At 45.5% G+C, this 22,845-nt stretch overlaps 1 protein-coding gene and 1 long non-coding RNA gene across 2 annotated transcripts in view; one reads left to right on the top strand and one right to left on the bottom strand.

The window, feature by feature from the left end:
- Positions 1-971: 971 nt before the first annotated feature.
- Positions 972-22,845, bottom strand: part of LOC131808328 (uncharacterized) — a 62,788-nt gene continuing 40,914 nt past the window's right edge. Inside the window, exon 4 of the long non-coding RNA XR_009344781.1 lies at positions 972-1,308. This is a non-coding gene — a long non-coding RNA (uncharacterized LOC131808328). The remainder of the gene's footprint in view (positions 1,309-22,845) is intronic.
- The window catches only part of GPR45 (G protein-coupled receptor 45), a 43,763-nt gene continuing 39,806 nt past the window's right edge, over positions 18,889-22,845 (top strand). Inside the window, exon 1 of the mRNA XM_059134329.1 lies at positions 18,889-19,060. The gene's annotated coding sequence lies outside the window, so the exon portion shown is untranslated. The remainder of the gene's footprint in view (positions 19,061-22,845) is intronic.

Below are 22,845 nucleotides of genomic sequence, written 5' to 3'. Positions count from 1 at the left end.
CCTTGCAGCACTTGTCCCCTTCTCTCTGTGGGATCTTGCAGGAGTTATGTAACCAGTTGTAGCCTCTACATGCTCATCTGTAGAAGAGGAATCAAATGGAAAATGCTTTATAGATCTGCTATAAGATTAAACGAAATAGCACGTGTAAAGCATGGAGCATACACTCCATAAATAGCCCCCTACACGCCCCTCCCACTGTATGTGACATTTGTTGTGGACGTAGCAATTTAAGGGGGACTTACTTGTTAGGGGATTCCTTATTTAAATAACAGACTAGTGGTACACCCCATGACCGAGGCTCCGTGGACAGAAAAATGACTCTTTTTTTTACAAGGCGTCTTCTCCTTTTTTTTTTTTAAGATTTTATTTATTTATTTGACAGAGAGAGATGACAGGCAGAGAGGCGGGAGGAGAGAGAGGAGGAAGCAGGCTCCCTGCTGAGCAGAGAGCCTGATGTGGGGCTTGATCCCAGGACCCTGAGATCATTACCCAAGCCGAAGGCAGCGGCCTAACCCACTGAGCCACCCAGACGCCCCCGTCTTCTCCTTTATCCACACATTTCTTCATCAAACATTCGTGTGCACTGTGAAAAAGGAGCTGGTGGCAGAGAAGGATGGAAAACCCGGCTTGTCCCTAGAAGCGTGGCCTGATCTGCCGTTCCCTTTTTCTTTTTTCTTTTTTTAAAGATTTTATTTATTTATTTGACAGAGAGAAATCACAAGTAGGCAGAGAGGCAGGCAGAGAGAGAGGGGGAAGCAGGCTCCCTGCTGAGCAGAGAGGCCGATGCAGGACTTGATCCCAGGACCCTGAGATCATGACCTGAGCCGAAGGCAGCGGCTTAACCCACTGAGCCACCCAGGTGCCCCTGCAGTTCCCTTTTTCTGCTGTGACTTATTTTCAAATGTCACCAGACATGGGTCTCTTTTTTAATATGCAGTAAGCCAAACACTGATAGCAGTTCTTGCGGCAGAGATAAAGGGTTTTATTACAGGAGTAAGGAGGAAATTTCTAAACTCCGCCTTCCCCGAGGACAAGGGGAGCTGAGCATTTATGGATTTTACAAGGGGGTGGAGATCTGAAACGTAGAAGCAGGTGATTGGACGTTGGGAAAGGAGAAGTAAGAGGGATGATCTCAACTGCTTTTGCGCACGGCGCCATCCAGTGACATCCGGGCACTTACGTCCGTATGCGCAAAAGATGGCGGCACGCGTGTGACCGTGCTGGGGAGCTCTCCCGGTGTGTGGGGCTGTAGGACTTCTTGCTCGTTTGCTCCAGTCTTATCTGGTCTTCTGACAGTAGGTCAACTTCCTGCAAAACAGGCTCATCCGTCAATTAGGTTGAACAGAGTGTTCTTGGGGTAGAACGGTCAGGCATGTGTTAACGTGTCGGGTTCACGGATTGTCCCCACATACTCGGGCTGGTTTGGGAGAGCGGCTGTTGCCACGTGGATCACTGTCCGAATTCCCCAGGTTGCCCTAAGCTCCAGGGCTGGTCTCTGTGGGTTTCACGCAGGGCTGCATCCCTGCGCCCAGCACGCCATCAAGAGAGCCGTCACCAGTCACCACGGGCCGCCGACTGGCATCCAGGAAATAACGGTTTTTTTTTCCTCATCTAATGCAATATAATCTCCTCATTCTCAAGTCCCAAATCCGAGAAGAGACAGGCAAGACACGGCATGTTTGGTCACTTCATTTTTCTCTTTCCTTTTAGTATGACAGGAAGTGAATGGAGTGGCTTTATCTATATACCATTTCTGAGGGATGTGGCAACATTTGGGGGGAGAAGTTGGCTGCAGACTTAAAGGACTTATAGGAGATTAGAAACAGGCTGCCCTGTGGAGCCCAAAGGCAAGTGAGGATAATTGGAATCCTGTTCACCAAAGAGATACGAGGCCCTTCCATATTTTTTAATCACAAATTTCTCCGCTTTTATTCCCTATGGAGAAATCTGTCTCCACAGATATTTATAGTTCAGACTCCCAGAGGGTGGGAGCCTCCCATCCTTGCTCCTCGGAAGTTTTCTTCGGCTGACAGAACAGAAGAGAGGGGCTAACCCTGTCCAGAGGGGCTCGTGTTAGAGGACACATAGGCCATCTGCCTCTTACAAGGCCCATAGTAACCAGGGGCTTCCAGGAGGAGGGAAAGTTGTTGGTCTTCATTTTGGAAAAACAAATTCCCTGCAGAGACATTTTCGTGGTCTGTTCTCACTTTTATTTATTTACCTATTTTAAGATTTTATTTGACAGAGAGAGTGAGAGATCACAAGTGGGCAGGCAGGCAGAGAGAGGGGGAAGCAGGCTCCTGCTGAGCAGAGCCGATGTGGGGCTGGATCCCAAAACCCTGAGATCACGACCAGAGCGGAAGGCAGAGGCTTAACCCTCTGAGCCACCCAGGCACCCCTGTTCTCCCTTTTAAAGAAGTCTGGCAGCTAGGAGTTGTGTCTTTCTAAAAGATTTTATTATTGATTTTAGAGAGAGAGGGTGTGTACACAGGCGGAGGGGCAGAGAGGGAAGGAGAGGAAAAGGGAAAGAATCCCAAGTGGACTGAGTGCCGAGCACGACTGAGCAGGGAGCCAGATGGCAGCCTAGATCTCAGGACCCGGAGAGCATGACCAAAGCCGAAACCGAGAGTTGAACGCTTAACTGACTGAGCCACCAGGGTGCCCTGATTTTAGTCTCTTTTTTAGAACAGTGTTGTCCCCATTGTTAAAACCCCAAATTCAACTTAGTCAAAGTTACTGAGGCAGTAAAGCTAAAAACAAAGCCCAGGTCTGAGAACTATTTAGAAGTGGAATTGGAGGTAGAGGGCGAGGAAAAGAATTCAGCTCGTGGCACCCAGATTTCTGTGTAAGCAGCCTGGGATGTGGAATGTCACTATCAGAGGGAGGGATTTGGATGAGGGGAAGGGACAATGTATTATTAAGATACAGATTTGGATATTTAAATAAAGACCAAAATGAAACACACACATACACAGTGATGGGGTTCAGGACACTAGTCCAAATTACGGCTCCTTGGCATATTGAATATTTCAAGCAGAAGCTAAGAAATGACATGTGCAAGAAGGACTTTCTCACCTTTCTCTAAAACAGGTCATAAAACTCCTATGTGAGAAGTGTTCCTCCTACACGCAGAGGAAAAGAGCATCTTCATCTTGGAAGATAAAGAGACAGATACAGAAATCTGAATGAACAGGCTTTACTAAGTTTCCTCCAATTTAGTACACTGGACTCATACCCTTTGTCCAATCATATTTTTCTACAACCTTCCACTCTTCATCAAGCTAGTACAAAAACATTCAGACTTAACCATGTCTTCTGGTCTTCATTTCCTATGAAGGCTCCTGTGTCATGTAGAACTTAAGTTAAATAAATCTGTAATTCTCTTCTCTTGTTAATCTTCTGTTTTAGGGGTCCCAGTCAAGAGCTTAGAAGCATGGAAGAAAAACAAATTTCCCTCCCCTACAAGATGCACACACAATGATTTAAAAGGGAAGCTTATTTATTTTCTACATAGGTGTGCAAGCGTAAGCATTGCATGGTAGTTCCATGGTGTTGGGACACAGTCTCCTTCTACCTTGTTTTGTCATTAACATTATCCATGATGGCTCACCACCAAGTCCATTTTGCTCCAGTGAAATGGAAGTAGAGCATACCTCTTTCCTTGTGGTCACGACCCACAAGTTTCCCAGATCCCTTTTGCTCACATCTCTTTGGCTAGACCTTAGTCACGTGGCCATACCTCATTGCTGGAAAAATGCAAATATTGTCTTGTGTCCAACTAACACTCTAGGGACAGAAAAAGGGAGAATCTAAGGGGAGAGAGGGGAATTTTTGCAGTGGAAGGTGTGATTTGGTTTGAGGCATATTGAGTGCCCATGGGCAACTCAGAAGAGGGGCCTCTGGGGAAAGTTGGACTTAAGATTTGTGATTTTCATTAGGGAGCCATAGACACTTGATCAAGGGAGGAACCAAACAGACCCAGCATTTAGGAGGAGGGCAAATGTTGCAAGTCATTTGTGGGATCACTTGGAAAGTAGTGAGGCTGAAAGTGGGTTACATGGGAGTTGTTGCAGAGATCTAAAAGACTTTGCAAGGGAGTAGGCACAGAACTCAGCAAGTAATTAGGGTGGAGGAGATAGGGGGAGAGTAAAAAATGACACAAGGTGTCAAGTGCAAGTACCTGAGAGACTGAAGATGTCACATACAGGAAAAGCAGAAAGGACAGATCACGGAAGGAAGAAAAGATTGGTTATAGATATTTTAATATGAGCTACCAAGAGCCACAGAGATGGGCAGTGAAGGACCCAGGCTTGGTATCAGAGCTCAAGCTCAAATCTGAATTCTGCCACTTCTGGTTTTGTTTGTTTGTTTGTTTGTTTGTTTTTGTTTTTAAGATTTTATTTATTTGAGAGAGAAAGTGAGAGAGCATGAGAGGGGAGAAGGTCAGAGGGAGAAGCAGACTCCCCATGGAGCTGGGAGCCCAATGTAGGACTCGATCCCGGCACTGTGGGATCATGACCTGAGCCAAAGGCAGTCACCCAACAACTGAGCCACGCAGGAGCCCCTGAATTCTGTCACTTCTAAATCATGTTTTAATACCCTGACCAGGTATTACAACAACTTTGCACTTTGATGTCCTCAAAAATAAAACAGGAATACTAAGAGGGCTCATAGGGAGAAGTGCATAAATGTGTGTAAAACCTGCACATAGTAAGTGTTTGATATATGTGTGATTTTATTACCAGAAAGGAAAACAAGTTAGGGAACTGGCAGTTGGAAAATGTAAGCCAAAAGTTCCAGTGGGGGTGAAGGGTAGAGATTTGGGAATCCTTGCAACAAGCTGGGAACATGTAAGACCCCCAAAGGAGAAGCCGGAAAGTGTAAGCACTCACTTGGAGAATGTACAGATGTGGGGAGGGGAGGCCTCCTCTGAACCCAGTGTCCCCACACAGCTATGGTCTCTGGCACCATAGACAACATTTTCTCAGACCGTACCAGCCTTGTCACTTTCCATTAGTTAGCTGATTGTTCCATTAGAAGTCTGTTTCCCATCATACTCCATGAGGGCAGACCCTACGCTGAACCCTAGCACCTAATGCTGAGCCCAGCGCAAATTAGGTGCTCGGTAATTACTTGTTGTTTAAAGGAATCATGTCAGGTTGTAAGATCTGCTGGGGGAGGAGTCTGCAAATATTTTTGTTGCCATGGAAGAGCACTTGATGGAGAAGAACTTGCTAGAAAGGGGCTGAAGGGTGGGGGGGGGGGTCAACTTTAACTTGGCTTTTACGATTTACACCAACCATCCTCTACCCTTAGGCTTATTAAATGGCAGAATGATTTTACTGAGAACGAAGCTTTAAAATGCAGTCAGCCAAGCAGATCTAATCACATAAGCAAGTGAAAAATAAACAGCCAATGTCTGGAATGGCTAATCAGAAGCTGGAAAAAAAAAAAATGAATGTATGTGATTCCCTCGAGGTCTGCCAGTCACCTTCTGGGTACACATCCATGAAGCCTCATGGGGACATCCAATGATTCTGAACACTTATTTATTTGCAAGGGACTGCCAAGTGTTTTATGAATATAATAAGTGATTCTCAGAGCAGAGATGCAATCCTGCCTCTCTACCAAGAAGGAGAAATGCACGGTTGGGCACTTGGCGCCCTCCTCCAAAGAATTCATCATTGTCAAGACAAGTCCAATGTCAGACTCCACAATGTGACTGACTAAGTCTTTAACTCTATCATAGAATGGGAGCAGGAACAGCCCTTGGCAACCAACCAATCCAAGCTCATGACCTCATTTTAACGATTAGGAAATCAAGGCCTTGAAGGGAACCAGCACATCAGAGAATGAGCTTTTACTGAGTACCTACTATGTGCCCAGCCATGTGCTATCTGCTCCCCCATAGTTCTTCATTGAAGCTTCATAAATATTTTCTGGAGCTTGTTGCAAGCATTGATACGTACGTCTTATTCAGTGAGGGCAACGCACTTGCCCAAACCCCCAGTTGGGGGTAGAATTCTGACCCAAACCCTGAGTCCCTGCCTGCTGCTTCAGTCAGGAGGAAGAAGCTTATGCTGTGGCAACAACCTCATAGAGCAACAAGGAGTTACTACTGCTCGTGCTCCATGTTTGCCACAGATTGGCCAGGGCCTTAGATCACCTTCATTCAGGGAAGGAGAGACCCAGCCTGAGGGCAGCTCTAATGTTAAGGGCCAAGAGCAGAGAGGAGGGTATCAACCCACATTGCCCTTAAAATCAGCCCAGAAGTGCGCAACTCACAGTTTGCTGGCCAACACAAGTTTCTTGTCATACCCAACCTCAAGAGAGCAGAGGCGGCAACCCCACAGAGTGGCTGGAAACCCACAGGAGATGGCCCTTTCTGCTTCACCAGGGTACCACCCTGGTGGTTGAGAAAGAGCAAAGTTTTTGTTCTTTCATCTATTGCAGTTTATATGAATATAATTATGCTGGCAAACATTACCGGACCCCAACGCTGAAAGATGATATGCGAAAAGACCTAAAGGTACAGACTATATGATAAAAGAAAACAGTGTTTGGGTTTCCCCAGATCTTGAGATTAATGCTTATTTTTCTGGATGATATATGATGGTGAAAAAGTGATCTTTTCTAGTCTATTTTTTTTTCCTGCCTCCAAAATGCATGTAAAAATTTTACATTACTATAATTTGAAATTAATTTTAGGAAGCAAAGGGACTCCCCAGGTAGCATTTTATAAGTCTCTATTGTGTGTGTGTGTGTGTGTGTGTGTGTGTGTGTGTGTTATTATGGAAACGTGTCGAACACAGACAAAAATAGAAGAGTATTATGGTTGTTTAAAAACATGTCTGCAAGTCATTGATGTCCCTCTCCCCTTATACCCACATAGACATTGGTGATTGTCTCTGCCCAGCAGTATGATGGAAACAATGCTGCATGACTCTGAAGCTAGATGAGGGAAGGCAGTGCAGAATCTGCCCAGGCTTCTCTCTTGAGATGTGTACTTTGGGATCCCTGACTACTGTAAAAGGAACCCCTTTTTATTAAAAAAAAAAAAAAGATTTTTTAATTTACTTGAGTGAGACAGAGCATACAGGGGGTAGGAGGGCAGAGGGAGAGGGAGAAGCAGACTCCCCACTGAGCAGGAAGCCCAACTCGGGACACAATCCCAGGACCATGGGATCATGACCTGAGCCGAGAGCAGATGCACAACTGACTGAGCCATCCAGGTGCCCCTGTCAAAAGAATACTAAGAACTGCTGTAGGGTTGGAAAAAAATTAGTATTCCGTATACCCATCCTTGGTTCATTGGCTGGTGCCCTATAAATTAGGCTGACAAAAGACAGATTAACAAGAGAGAAACAGACAAGTTTACTAACATGTACAGTGCACACAGACACACACACACACACACAGGACAACTCAGGGATGAGTCAGTCAAGGGGGTGGCTGAACTTGGTCTTAGAGACTGTCCTAGTAAAGACCAATAATTTTATAGAGAAGTGGCAAGACAAAGGAAAAGGATTTGGAACTTCTAGGGGCAGCGAAGGGTGGGAAAGCAAATTTCTGGGTAAAGTGGTGGTAAATATGGATTAGTTTTAGCCAAGTTTATGTCAATTCCTCTTGTCCCAGCTTTGGACCTGTAAGAGTCAAGAATGATATCTGTGATTAATTTCCATCCTTCCCACTAAAGATGGGAGGGTAAACACCTTTACAAATTTCTGTCCTGCTTGTAGGCAACTAGGTGGAGGGGAAAATGCATTTTTTTTTTCATTGCTTTCAGCTCAAATAATTCTTATGCCGAAGTGGCTTATTTTGGAGTGGCATATTTTGCTACACTTCACTGTCTTCGGAGAATCCTACATATAGAGAGATAGACAAAGAGTCCAAGGAACCCCAGATGTTAGAGTCTTTGCAGCCCAGGGACCAGGCATGCGCATGAGTGAACCTTGACCTGTTTTCAGTCTACCCAACATCTGACAACTGTAATTGCATGAGAGACACAAAGCGACCGCCATCTTGGTTGAGCTCAGTCAACCTCTAGCACCTTGAAAGACAATAATAAAATGAAGGTTGCTATTCCAAGACTCTAAGTCTTATGGTGATATCTGCCACAGCAATAGGAACCCACTATGTGTATAACAAACCCCACGTACAATATCATCCACATTCAGCAGTGATCAACTCCTGGCCAGTCTAGACCCCTCCCTACTTCAAATATTCAGAAGCAAACCTCCTATGTCTCACCACATCCTTTCATCTACATATGTTCCAGCATTTATTTAAAAAGATAAAGATTCTAAATATATTTTTAATCACAACACCATCAGTCATGGGTTGAAATGTGTCCTCCCAAAAGATGTGTTGAAATCTTAACCCTGATGCCGTTGAGCATGATCTTACCTGGAAGTAAGGTCTCTGTGGATATAATCAAGTTAATGTGAAGTCATCCTGGATTAGAGTGGGGCTGACTCACTGACTGATGTCCTTCAAAGAGGAGAGAGATTTGGACACAGAGACACACAGACGCAAAGGGAGAAGGCCACTTGATGGCAGATACAGAGATGAGTGAGGTGTGGACAAGCCAAGCAACCCGAAGGTTTCCTGACAAGCTCCAGAGGCTGAGAAAGAGGCAGAGAACAGATTCTCCCTCGGGCCTCCAGAAGGAACCAATCCTGCTGCCAGCTCAATTTCCGATTTCCAGCCTCCAGAATTGTGAAAGACTAAATTTCTGTTGTTTTGAGACACCCAGTCTGCAGGAATGTACTCGGGCAGCTCTAGGAAATGAGCACACTAGCCAAGAAATGCTCTATTTTAAGTTGAGAATTAGGTATTTCTTTTCCCCTCACACATTAGCTCTCATCCTTCCTGAGCTTGTTAACCGCTTCTTGTCATGTGTGGAGATATTATTTGGTACCTCATAAAAATAGAAGACCGTCAATCATACTGGAACTGTCCTTCTCTTGTCCTTTTGCCCTCGGGTCACACAGTCCTTTGTAAGCAGCTGTGGCCTGGACCTTGAGAGAACTCAACCCCTGTCACACGTTCTGGAATAGGAAGTTGTAGTTGAAGGGAAAGAGCCTGTGAGCTTTGGCCCCAGACAGACTAGGAGTGGAGCCCCTCTCCTGTGAGGCACTTCAGCCAATGCATTTGGCTTCTTCCGAGCTGGTTCTCTCCTCTGAGCCTTTTCCCCCTCAATTGTACAAGAAGATTAACCCTTTATATTCCAAGCTATTGCCATGGGAATAAATAGAAAGGTTTATGAGAATGTTGGCCCAGTGCCCGGCACATTGAAGGCTTGTTTCTGCCCCGCTTTTTTTTTTTTTTTAAGAGATTTTATTTATTTGGGAGAGAGAGAGAGAGAAAGCAGGGCTCAATCCCATGACCCTGGAATCATGACCTGAGCCCAAGGCAGATGCTTAACTGACTGAGCCACCTTGCTTCCACTTTGAATAACCAAAATGGGAAGGGGATCCCAGGTGGCTGAACCTCTTGGTTTCCTCAAAGTGTTGCAACAGCTGCCAAGGCTATGCTCAGAAAGCAGGAGATGATTCTGTGTTCTCCAAGTTCAGGAAGAAAATGACCTGGCTTGAGAAGCTGCCCCTTGAGCGGCTGAGGACCAAATACGCAGGGCCTGATGTCACGGTAGGAGGGCATTCTAAACAAATCTCCTGCGATTCTGCTGTAGGAGAGTTACTCCTTTCATGCTGAGCTTTGCATCTGCATCATAAAAAATGCAAGTGGTAACTCGATCAGCCCCCACCACCCTAGGGAAAATTAATTCATTAGAGCGCTCCCCTCTAAGACTAGAAGGCTCTGGGTGGTTTAAGGGCCACAAGGGAGCCTGGAGGAGGGGTGAGTTCAGACAGACACAGCCCCAAAGTCTTTCCCGTCCTGTGCAGGGTGCTGGGGTTGGCTGACGCACAAAGTTAATGGAATGGGCTGCAGGGCTGCATTTGGGCGGTGTCTGCACTCTGACCCTTCAAAGTGTAGTTTCTTCCTCCTGGCTCTTCGGCTCCCCAGCCAGGGCACCGGTGCAAGGCATTCGGCCTCCTTGACCCCAGGTCCCTCATGCATTAAATGAGGGTGTTGGGCTGGATGAATCCGAGACCCCTTCAGGCGGTAACGTCCATACATCGCTAACTAGAGCTCTAGCCTTGCTTTTTCAGCTGGTGCTGGCCCATCCGTTACTTGTATGCTTGGCTTCAAGGAAGAGAAAAGCGAGTTAAAGGTGGTTTTAGCTATCAGGACGCTTGATTAATTAAGGGAACAAAAGATCCACCATCCAGGGCGAGAATGGCCAGTTATGAGTGTCTCCGAGGACATCATATTCCTCTTCTTCTCAGTGCTTGTCTGGTTTTTCAGTCCCTTGGAATCTCAAGGGCACAAAACAACTTTGTTCCCACCCTTCCTGCACTGGACATTTATATGGGAGCCCGTCTCTTTCCCACAAGCGCTCCGGCCATCTCCCCTTACACCGCACTGACCATGCCCCCCAAACCAGGGCCCAGCTCACCTGCCCAGGTGCCCAGGTACGTCTGGACCAAACCCAAGGTCTGCTGCCAGAAAAGACATTGGTGAGGAGGCTTCAGGTCGCTGGGCCAAGCTGGTCCTACCCACAACTTCCCTGAGGGAGAATCAGCGTTAGTAACAGGATCCTCCCCTTAGAAAAATAAAACTCACTGAGGATCATCTCCTTTTACAAAACCACTTCCAGCAAATTCCATGGGCAAAATGTGGGCCTTGCCTCTGTTTTACTCCCTCTTCAAACAAGGAGCATTTTGTTAGTGGCCCTGTTTGGATGGAACCCAGGCTTCGCTCAGGATGACAGTCATCATCGTACCTCGAAGGTGGAACTGGTGAGAGCCAGTGTCCCGAGCTTTGTCGCAGGTGAGTGGGACAGAGAAGGCAGAAGGGGTGTCTCCATAGAAACTTCTAGGGACTCAGCGCACAAGCCACCCTGACAGAAAGCGTCTCCTGTGGCCCCTCCAACCTGGGCCTGGCTGCTGACAGAAAGCTTCTTCCGATTTCCACCAATTCTCCCAAAGGCCTCCATGGCCTCTGATTTCCCAGGTGATACAATTTCCCCATCACCGGCCTAGCACTGACTCCAGAACCAAGGCAAGTGGTGTGAGAAACAGAGGTGAGAAGGAGGAAGTGAAGGTGATGTGCTTCATGATGTTTGATGAGACAGAGACTAGCTAACAGAAGTGGGCGGGATTAAAATAATATATTTTAAAAGTGTAGAGTTCCAGCAAAGGGATACGGGCAAGGCAGCCTGCGGTGTGGACCCACACACGAGAAGGAAACCAAGAGCCCTTGCTCTGGCATTTATTACTTGAGTGATTTGGGGAGTCTCAATTTCCTCATCTATAAAAGGGAACTAATGTCACATTTTATGGAAGGCTATCATGATTAGAGGTAATGTTAAAGTCAAAGGAAGGGGCTATGCTAAGATAACAAACACTTCTAGCTTGAGAGGGCAAGGGAGAGGTCTAAGTTATGTCCTTTTCTGGGGATGGTGGGTCACTCAACAGATCTCTCTGAGCATCTACAGAATGGCCTGATGCTATCCCCCTTCAGAAGGTTAGACAGAATTGTCCGAAAGTATCCAGAGTGAACCTGACACAGGAGTTCCTACTAAATAGTGTTAGGGTATGGAGTCGACCACCCCTCAATTAGACAGAGAACACTCTCGATAATGCAAGTCACACAGTGAGGTTTATTTCCACCTAGCTGGGGCCCAAGTATCTGCCTGGCGCAGCGGCTTTCAACAAGGATCCCGAGCACTCAAAGCCGAGGGTTTATATAGCATTTTCAAGGCACTTTTTCATAGCTACATACATATCTTGCACCCCACTTTGACAGTTTAACTTTTTGCCACCCCGGCGTCACCCGGGAGCCATCCTGGTGGTTAAGTGAGATTTAGGTTTAGAAGAAATTTAACTTTATTTACATTTCCTTCTGCCTCAGCCTCCTTCAGTTTTATGGTGGGGAGGGCGACCTTAGGCCTTGAGGAACTGAGCCATTTGTCTCTGGAAATTGGGCCATTGAAGAGATAGCCCTATTTGTTGTAAATCAGTGGGACATTTGCAAACCAAGGGAGACTCCAGTCTTGCAGGATTGTGATCTCTGCAAGTTAACTTTTTGTTTTTCTTAAACATCTGGTCCCTGTGGCACCATAGCCTAACTGCCCTGGTGGTATATGATTAAGTTGTTTCTTAGGTTTTAGCTACTTCCTCTTATCTTAAACTACCTGCGCCCTGTGGGCTGGTTAGGGATGCTCAGTACAATGGCTTCCTGGCCTCCTGGCCTTCAGGAGGGCCATTGTTTTTTTTTTTTTTTTTTTTAAGATTTTTTAATTTATTAATTTGACAGACACAGATCACAAGTAGGCAGAGCAAGGCGGGGGGGGGGGGGAGTATGGGGGGGGGGAGCAGGCTCTCCGCTGAACAGAGAGCCCAAGGCGCGGCTCGATCCCAGGACCCCGGGATCATGACCCCCGGGATCATGACCCGAGCTGAAGGCAGAGGCTTAACCCACTGAGCCACCCAGGTGCCCCAGGATGGCCATTCTTAAGCTAACCCACTCTTTCTTTCTGTGCAAGGTGTCTGCTTTTGCTTTGCCAAGACGGCTGTACTTATGTCAGGGCCAGACTCAGGTGGGTACAGCCTTGTTTTTCTTGGCCTTCACACCTGGAGCTGGTTTCTAGGACTTGTTTTTAAGTCCCCTGGGGGAAGGGGAGCAGGGACAGTTTAAGGGTTAAACAACAAAGTTCTTGTTTAACCTCAATGGAAACCTCTGGCTAAAATAAAAATATAAAATAGGTCCTTACAATAGTACCTGTTGTTGCAAATGAACAAATGAATGAAAGAAGGAATAGTTGTTCAGGGGAAATGTACACAGCCCTTGCCAAGTGCCCAGGGGCGCCAGGCTCTCAGTAAATGGCCACTCCCTTCCCACGGGTGAGGCGGCAAAATTTAAGGTGGTCTCCCCATAAAAAGAATCAACATAAATAATAGTTCAAGGCAAAACTTTTTTAAAAAACCGAATTAATGTAAAAAATGCACAATGAGCCAAATAGCAAAATGTTTAAATAAAGATGGCATCATTAACAGTCCTGGGTCATATTGGAGCCTGAGGCAAAAGGAAAAATCCCTAGTTCTTATCCCATCTTTAGTTAAAAATGAAGGTTCCATCCCCTGCCTCCGGTCTTCCCTCCCTCCTCTGGGGTTCTGGTGGTTCCCTCCTGCATATTGGAAATAATTGTTGCATTTCCTATTAAAAAAAAATGAGAATGTCCTGACCTACCCCCAGGCTGACCAGAACAGAATATCAGGGGGCAGGACCTGAGCATCTGTATTGTTTAAATTCCCCAGATAATCTTAGGATGCGCTCAGGCTGGGAATCACAGGGACTGCCAGAGCCTGGTGGGTTCCCTGGAAAGCCAGCCATCCCTCCTCTGGGGGCTCTCTTAGCAGAGAGAGGAGGAAGCAAGTAATTATGCTCTTATTTTTTTCTGCGCAGACCCTGGAGAAGAGCCAAAATGCCAGGAGTCTTTCTGGCAATCCGAGATTTACTGGTTCCTGGAGAGCCTCCTTGAAGAAACAGGCTGCGTGCCGGCACATCCCTCGCTCCCCCAGCCGTCCACCTGGGCAGTCCTGAGAGAGACCTGCTTTGCCATGGCAGATCACTAAGATCCTCAGTCTTCAGTGTCCCCTTCTCTCCCAGAGACAGTACACCTCCTTAGTAAGGTGTTCGTGAAAAACAAAAGTCATGCAAATGGTATTCCTAGTGCCTGGCGTGGGCTAAGTCCTCCAAAAGGAGGGCTGCTATTATTCAATGCTAATTTTTATAATAGCGATAGTGAAGAAGGAATGTGTGCATTCCTTTAGCTAAGTCAACAACTTCTGCTGAAGCATTTGGTAAATGCTTTGGGATAGATTCACTGAGTTGACCTCTGGGAAGCTATGTTTATCTGGTCAGTCAATACATAGTTCTTATTCCTACACTTCCAGCCGGCACCGTTCTGGGCACAAGGGACAACAGTGGGAATTCAAAGAGGAAGGCCCACCCCTTGCAGTGCATGTGCAGAGAAGAAGTTGAAGAACAAACAAATGTATGATAGATTCTTAAGGAGAGGTACTTTGAGGAAAATAAAGCAGAATAGGAGAGAGAAAGCGACCAGGGATGTGATTTTTGCCAAGGGTTTGGTGGAAGTGACATTTGAGCAGAGCTGTGAATGAATGAACCATGGCTTCATGTGGAGAATATTCCAGGCATGGAGCTACAGTGCAAAGGCCCTGGGGTAGAAACATAGAGCCATGTGGCTGCTGAGAAGTGAGGGAAGGTGGGCTGAATATGGCAGGAAGTTGGGCTCTGGAGGTTTATTCTGAGTACAAGGAACCTTAGAAGATTTTGAAGGAAGTGGAAGTAGTGCACATTTACTAGAGATAAAAAGGCCTGATAACGCTTTGTGAATTACATGTGCATAGGTGAGGGGGGAAGGTTGCTAGAGAGGTCTCTACTGAGGGTCTACAGGGCTCTGCCCCTGTCACAGAAACCTTCTGCCCATTCTCTTCTCATCCTCCAGCTCCAGAAGGTACATCACCTCCAAGAACACTTGCCTGAACCTTGTAGGGCCTGGCTCTAAGGGTGGGGCTCATTGATGCTGAGAACAGGTTTTGGGACAGCTTGCTGAAGCTACAGCCAATACTCTCCTTTCTCCCAACCATTCTTTTCCCAGCAATCAGGTAACTGCTGCGAGTTTAGCTTTTCTGTTTTCTCTGTTACAAGAAAGCCAAGAAGGCCAGAAGAGTTAGAAGCAGAATTTCTAAACCAGTGGATGGTTGAAATGACCTCAGCCTTCAAGATATTCCCTTCTTCAGGGTAAGGGATGCCCCTCTTTTCTCCCCGTGTGTGGAGAGCTATTGAACACTGTAATCCCCCATGTGATGGTATCAGAAGATGGGGCCTTGGGGAGGTGATTTGGTCATGAAGGAGGATCCCCTCAGATGGGATTAGTCATCTTCTAAAGAGAGACCCCAATATCTTTCTCCCTGTCTTTCTACTATATGAGGATGAAGGAAAAGTCTGGAACCCAGAAGAGGACTCTCAGTGCCCAGCCATGCTGAGTCCTGATCTCAGACTTCTAGCTTCCAGAACCATGAGGAAGAAATTTTTGTTCCTAAGTTATCAGTCCATGGTAATTTTTTATAGCAGCTCATAGGGGCTAAGACACGCGTTCAGCTTCTACTCCGTGCCACACTCTCCACGGGGCAGGGGGTCCACAGGACTAGACTGGCAGATGTCCCTGACTCTGGGGTGCCCCTCGGCCAAGGGTAGACTGCTCCCCACCCCAGCTGAGCACCTTCCCCTTCCTTATCAAGGAGAGGTTCTGCTGTCTCTACAAGAGTTCAGAGATGCTCCAGCACAGCATCAGCTGCCCCCTTTCCCCATGTCTTTATAACATCAGTTCAAAAGCCTCACTAGAATGATAAAATCACTCTCCAGCATTCATTCCACACATTCACATCGTGTGACTCCTTTGTCCCTGGCACCGGCATGAGCAGAAGGCTTATTGCTCTTCCTTTGATTTTTTAAAATTTTATTATTTGGTCTGTATTGCATTTGTAGTTTGCTTGGGTTTTCTAGCTGTGTAAGAGCCACAAAAATTGTTCACTCTGTTGTCTCTATTTATGCCTATTTAAATAAGATTATAATTAGGGCGCCTGGGTGGCTCAGTTGGTGAAGCATCCAACTCTTGATTTTGGCTCAGGTCATGATCTGTGTCCTGGGATCGAGCCCTGCTTTGGACTCCGTGCTGGGCTTGGAGCCTGCCTAAGGTTCTCTTTCCCTTTGCCTCTGCCATTCCCTTACTAAAAAAAAAAAATAATAATAATAAGAAGAAGAAGATGAAGAGGAAGATCATAATTAAAGTGTCTTAGGCTGAGGGGGTTCTGTACTTTAGTCTAACAGTGACTGAACTGGAAGGAAGGGCTTGGGGGAAACTGCAGACTGAAAAGGGGGCTGGGCTAGGTTTCCCACCGGAAGCACCTTTCATTGCCCTTTGAGCAGTCCTTGTGGTGAGCCCTGGTCTCAGCAACAGCATAGACAGCGCCGATCTTGTGTGACAAAGAGGAACTCGGACATTCGGCTCTAGTTCCCACTTTACTTTCTCTCACTGAAGGGGTTGCCACCACGTTTCTTAAGTGCACCGGCGCAGGGACCAAGCCCCTTACTAAGCCTTTGTCCCCAGAGCTCTTAACCTTGGGTTTTGCTCACAGTAATTATTTATGAGCACACGTAAACCGAACTTCATGAATTTTTATTTGCTCTTACCAGCCATAAGGGAACTCGGCCTTCAAGGGTGCTGCTGGAAAAGCAACCATTTGCTCTTTAAAATGACATCAACTCCATTTATTTTGTATCAGTAAGTGTATTTCCCCCTCTTTCTTCCAATTTGGTCTATTTGGTCTCAAATCTTATTGGGGAAATCAATCGGAGGCTGCTTTTTATAATCACTCTCATTCTGGTTGATTTAGCTATTATTGGACCATCTTTATTTCTTCCTAAAGTATTCAGATTTAATTACATGTTTTTCTTCTGCCTTTGGTTCAAGTGTGCTAATTATGCAGTATTTAGTCTGTCTCAAGTTTAATATTAGACTTTGCATTGTCCCTGCATTTGCTAAATTGCAGAGAATTTATATTTTAGGGCTCTTGCCATTCATGGTGTTATTACTTGAGGAAAGTAATATATATAGAATATGTATATCCTATATATATCAAATATATGTCATATGTATGTACAAGAGCAGGCTTAATATTTCCATTTTTAGGTGTAGAATTCTACTTACTAAATCAAAGTTAGTTAATTCTGTTTTCAGCCCACTTATAAACTTTGTTTTAGTAAAGTTAACCTGGTACTACAACTTTTTCTTAGAACGAATGGTGAAAAAGCAGAGGAATTGAGATATTGAAACGTTGTCTCATTGGTGGCTTTTGGTCACTTCAGTGTGGCTTCTGCTTTAGGATCTTGCTTTGAAGGCGTGCCTGGGTGGCTCAGTTGGTTAAGCATCCAACTCTTGATTTTGGCTCAAGTCATGATCTCATGGTTGTGATATCAAGCCCCATGTCAGGCTTTATGATCAGCGGGAGTCTGCTTGTTCCTCTGCCCCTTCCCCTCCTCAAGCGTGCTCTCTCTTTCAAATAAATAAATAAAATCTTTTTAGAAGGAGAGAGAAAACTCCTCTCAAATGTCTAACTAAGTTTGCAAAAGGAAGAAAAAAAGGATGACAGAGAAGGAACATTGGATGACATAATGCTTGAGAATTTTTACAAATGATGAGAAAATTAGCTTCCTTATCAGTATCAGGAAGCCCAACTAATGTCAAGCAGCATATTTAAAAAGACATTTGAGGACACCTGGGTAGCTCAGTTAGTTGAGTGTCTGACTCAATTTTGATTCAGGTCATGATCTCAGGGCTCCATGCTCAGTGGGAAGTCTACTTGAGATTCTTTCTCCTTCTCCCTCTTTCCCGCCCCCCCACCACCTCACATGTGGGCTCTCTCTCTCTCTCTCTCAAATAAATAAACCTTAAAAAAAAAAACAAACAACAGAGAGACATCTGTAACTATCGTAACAGAGAAATGCCATAGATAAAAGATCTTAAAATCACTGGGGCACCTGGCTGACTCAGTTGGTGGGATTTGTGACTCTTGATCTCGGGGCCATGAGCTTAAGCCCCATATTGGGCAGAGAGCTTACCTTAAAAAAGTAAATTAAAAAGATCTTAAAATCATCCAGGGAAAGAAATTTTAAAAAATAGATTATACATAAAGGAATCAGACTTTCGGTTGACTTCTCAGATTGTAATGAAGCAAGGAGATGATGGAATGTTATCTTCAAGGTCTTAAAACTGTTGACCTAGAAATGACAAGAATGAGGAAGAGGGTGGTGATTAAGGCTATTGAAACAAACTAGCAATGGAATGAACAAACGGGATTTTTTCAAGGAACTTAGTGGTGCCATCAAGGGGCCTTGTAGGTTAAAGAGTAGGTAACCTTCAATCAGAGTTCTGAGGTTTTCATGTTGATGGCCTGAACCACAGTGTTGTCCATGTCAGAAACCAGAAGTCAGGAAGGACAGATTTTGGAAGAGATGTGGATGAATTTAGGGATTTTGTTGTCATTACTACAGTTGTTCCTGATTATAAATGTGAAACAAGATCTAGGTAACGTACAAGAGTGCTCATCTTACTAATATTTACAGTTTCCTGGGAACTGGTATTTTATAGTTTGTTTTTTTTTTTAAAAGTAACACAGATCCATAGAAGAAAAAGAAGAACTTACAAAATGCACCAAAAGAACATTTAACTCCTCATAACTAAAGGGTTAACTACCCTTTGGGATTTTGAATGCTTCCCTATTTTATTAGCAGAACACCCAGGCAGGCATTTAAAGTATGGGGCAAGTGTAGATGCTGATTAATTCTTGATGGTTGACTGAGCATTTGTTTAATCTTTGGTTGTGACGCGTTGCACTTCAGGCAGAGGGGGGACATGCATGAAACGATGTTCTCAGCACTCTTCCTGCACGCTGTATGCCTACTGCAGTGAACTGGGATTCACAAGGCAAATGTCAGTTGTGAATGTATTAACCTCGTTTCCTTGGGAACCACTGAGCAGAGGGGAGAGGCCAGTCACATCCAGCAGCCTGCTATGTGTAAGGCAATTAGTTCCAGAATTTGTCAGATGATGGTTCTATTTTTGAGTACTTTGAGAAAAATATCTTGACAGGTGGGGATTTCTCCTCAGTTTGGGTTGGGAGTTGGTTTATAAGCAACAGCAAGGCAAGTTTAAACTGCTTCATATCAAGATCATTATCATTTGTTCCTCTCAGTGAAGGGTCTTGATGGATTTGCTCAGGGTTAAGATTCAAGTGAGGAGGCAGAATGCTGATGTTCAGCTCATGTTGCTCAGAATAAACACAGCTTGTGGCGGACATCCTGCTTCATCCTCAAAGTCAGCACACAAAGCTCCTCATTAGTTTGCCTGGTAAGGAACAGTGGTTCTTTTCTGCTAGTCATATGGATTTGGGAAATAATCAGAGCAATGCAGCCTCCATTCAGGGAGCGCTACGTGCCAGGCAGCATGCTCAACCTGGATGGCCGTCATGATAGCCAGACACCCCAATGAACCCTGTGTAGAGGGCTGGAAGATGGCGGATTGGCCTGTAGCATGAGCATGATGAAAGGAAGCAATGAAAGCTGTGAGGAATCATGATCTAGAAGTCCCATTTATGTTTGTATTGTATATAATTTACCTTCTATTTATATTATGAGGTTTTGGGATCTTCAAAGATCTTCCTAATCTTGCCTCTCCTAGTGTTAGCCAATGCTTAGAGATGGCAAAAGGCCAGGCAGAGGGGAGCCCTCGCTGAGCAAGCTAACCAATCTGGAGCCAGACCTCCTTTGTCTGGTCCCACCTAGCCTAGCAGGTTATAAGTCTCCGCCTTAGTCATCCCAGGGCCAGGTGTCAGGCAACTAGAGACCACCCCCAGAGCCCAAAGTTGGCCACAATTATTCAAACTAGCTATTCTAGGATATTCGCCCTGCCCTGTTTGTCCTTCCCATGGAAACCCCAATAAGACTGTGTCCCAAACCTTCACTCCTGTCTTCTGCCTCCTGACCCCCTGGTGCCTTTCTTGTGTGACCTTGATTGGCATGCCTTCTGTCTCTAGGACATGTTAGTGAAGTCAACATTTTCCTGCACCTTTGTCTTCTCTTGTGGCCACACCCGTCGGACATCTCATAAAAGAATACGCAAAACATGGGTAATAGCCATTATCCACAAACTTACCAGGTGCCTATGCCCATTTTAAGTAAAACAAAACAAAACAAAAACTGAGTTATAAAGAGCTTAAGCCCACATAAGGGAAGAGCAGAATTTGAACCTAGGTTTGTCTGTCTGCAAGCAGCCCTGAAACTCTGCCCCCTCAGACCAGCCACACAGGCTTCATCTGGGAGCTTGGTAACTCCCAGGTGCACAGTCTCGGGCCCCACCCTAGATCTAGATCCCAGATGGTTCCAAGGGAAGCGGGAGAGGTTCTGTTCTCCACCCACTTGGTCAACCACCACTGAGTGGGGGAAATGTGTATGCAGGGCATTATGGGAGTGAAATCAGTGGAGCCAGACAGAGAGCATCTGGGATTCAAGAGAAGGAAGCTGGTGTTCAGGCTGGGATGGTCAGAGAAATGTACCCAATGAAGGTAGAACCTATAGAGAATAGTTCGGATTCAAATCCATTAGCACTTAAACAATTTTACCAAACCATCCCTCTTGTCTGACCATCCCACTATCTCCACACACAGAAGCTACTAAGGTCTCCATATACTGGCCCAACCATGTTTTCCTGGAGCTCAACATTTTATCTATGATGTGGTGAGTGCCTGTATAGGGAAGCAGTACTTGGTTGTGAAGACAGCTCAGGTAACAGGAGGGAGCCTGGCTCCCGGCCCTGCTGGTACAGAGGACATCCAGGCAGCAGTCTCAGATCCTATTTGGAAGTGGGTGTGCAAAGGAGTCATTCACTTCTCCATTCCTGTGTCCCTCTCAAAGCCATCTTGTAGCCAGAGTTAGAAAAAAGCCAGTCTCCAAGAATCACTTTCTATATTTAAACTCAAAGATGAAGTAAACATTTCTTGAAATGTGTATTTCAGAAAACATGCACATTTTTAGGCACAGGCAATGATTTAAGCTTATCTGCTAACACAGGAATTTTTTTAAAGCACGTGATTCTTTTTCTGTGCATACGAAAGAGTCCTGACCCACATTTGTGCATATGCCTATTTTACAAAAGAGATAGAAGAGGACACTACCAATGCCCACTACCTGTTAAAAGGCCAATCCTAGACAGTGGTGCATTTCCACGGTACCTACGTGTGGCCCATTAACCTATAGGGGCCTCTGGTTCCCTCATGAGACACTCACCGTGTTCAACCCCAAGCAACCAGTTTATACAGCCTCCCTAGACAATGACCCGATTCAAAAGGCTGTACATCAGCCTGCAGCGCCGCTTTATTTTTCTTCACAGCACTTACCACCATCAGACTTGGTTTTCATAGTTTTTGTTATTTAACTATTTATAGTCTATCTCCCTGCCCCTTGAATGCAGGGATTTTGATGGTGTTATTCACCACTGAATCCCCAGCATCTAAAACAGTGTCTAGCACAAGAAGTTGAATAAATAAACTTGTGCGTGAATAGAAATATAAATGAACATGCTAGTTAAAAATCACCGAACAAGGGGCGCCTGGGTGGCTCAGTGGGTTAAAGCCTCTGCCTTCAGCCTGGGTCATGATCTCAGGGTCCTGGGATCGAGCCCTGCATTGGGCTTTCTGCTCCGCGGGGAGCCTGCTCCCCCCACCCCACCCCCGCTCTCTGCTTGCCTCTCTGCCTACTTGTGATCTCTGTCAAATAAATAAATAAAATCTTTTTTTAAAAAAATCACTGAACAAGTGAGTGATTTTTGGAGATCAGAGCATCCAAAATTTCACACCGCATAAGGGAGAATGTGGTTGATTGCCGGGCCACCTCCCTGGTCTGGGGGTTGGTGTGGGCCTTATTAAATGTGTCCCTATAAGAAAAAGCAATGTAGGCAGGAAGGGAAAGGAAACATAGGCAGAAGCATCTGAGTAAATCGTCCAATAGGTGAATTCTGAAGCCTGTAAAAGCACATGGTCTCTTTTTGGCCACATGTTGGTGCTGTTCATACTGTCTAGAAGAGTGCTCAGGCCTGTTCTCTGGAAACTTAAAGAGAATTTCCTGGTGCCACTGTTGAAATGTTGTTGGTTAAAAACAGTAAGAAGCTTCCAAACACTTGATGTTGCTCACATTCATCATGGTCAGTGGTAAGAGTCTGCTCCATGCTGAATGGATTCAATGGCCTCATTCCTTCTATGAGGGAAGGGAAGGAAAAGGGAGCCACGAAGCATGTTGAGGCCCAGCAACATAGCTTCAGTAGGTGGCCTCGCTCCTGATCAGGACAGAGTGGAAATGCGATAGGACCTCCCCAGAGAGAAGTCAGGGGATGTCTCCCAAAGAACAGTCTTGGGAGATGGGGTGCAGATATCAAGTTCTCCAGGGTCAAATATGATTTGGAAAGCCTCAGTTAACCAAGTTAGAAGGTTTCTTCTGTACAGAACTCCTCAGGTCTTTAATATGCTAATTCAGATTATGATTCACCCCATGATTGGTGTCTAGAGAGAAATGGGCAGCAAAATGAGACTGGGAGATAAAATGAACAGGTACTGCTGATGAATTAGAAGGGAATATAGTAGTCCAGCCCCAAGGTCCTCTGGCTCATGCATTGGGTGGATGGTGGGGTCATGTGCCAAGACCCGGAGGCAAAGGCCCTTGTTTAGAAGGGAAGAATATGGCTTTGGTTTAGGCGTGTTGAATAAGAGAAGTCTCTGAAAGAGCCAAGCAGAGATGACAATTGGAAGTGGAGATTTTGTTGACATTTGAAGCTGGATGATTCTTAATTTAAAAAGTAATTAATTAACTCGTCAATTAATTAAAAGAAGTACAGAATTTTGCACTCCAGGGAGAGTACTCTTCTGCAGAGTTGAGATGAATGAGGGGTCTCGAGCTGCCCTCAGGGTCTCTAGGGAACCCAGTGCTGTGAGCCATCACCGTGGGGGGGGGGGATTAGGGCCCACAGAGCTGCCATCTCCTGTTACATCAACACATCTAACTCTCTTGATCTGTCAGATAAATTACAAACTAAGCTTCAGAATTCAACATGAGATCAACATATGTACACTGAATATTTTTAAATGA

Source organism: Mustela lutreola, chromosome 9 (genome assembly GCF_030435805.1).
Source record: "Mustela lutreola isolate mMusLut2 chromosome 9, mMusLut2.pri, whole genome shotgun sequence".
NCBI classification, from domain to species: Eukaryota; Metazoa; Chordata; class Mammalia; order Carnivora; family Mustelidae; genus Mustela; species Mustela lutreola.
The sequence above is the reverse complement of the archived record's forward strand: the minus strand, read 5'-3'. Positions and strand labels throughout refer to the sequence as shown.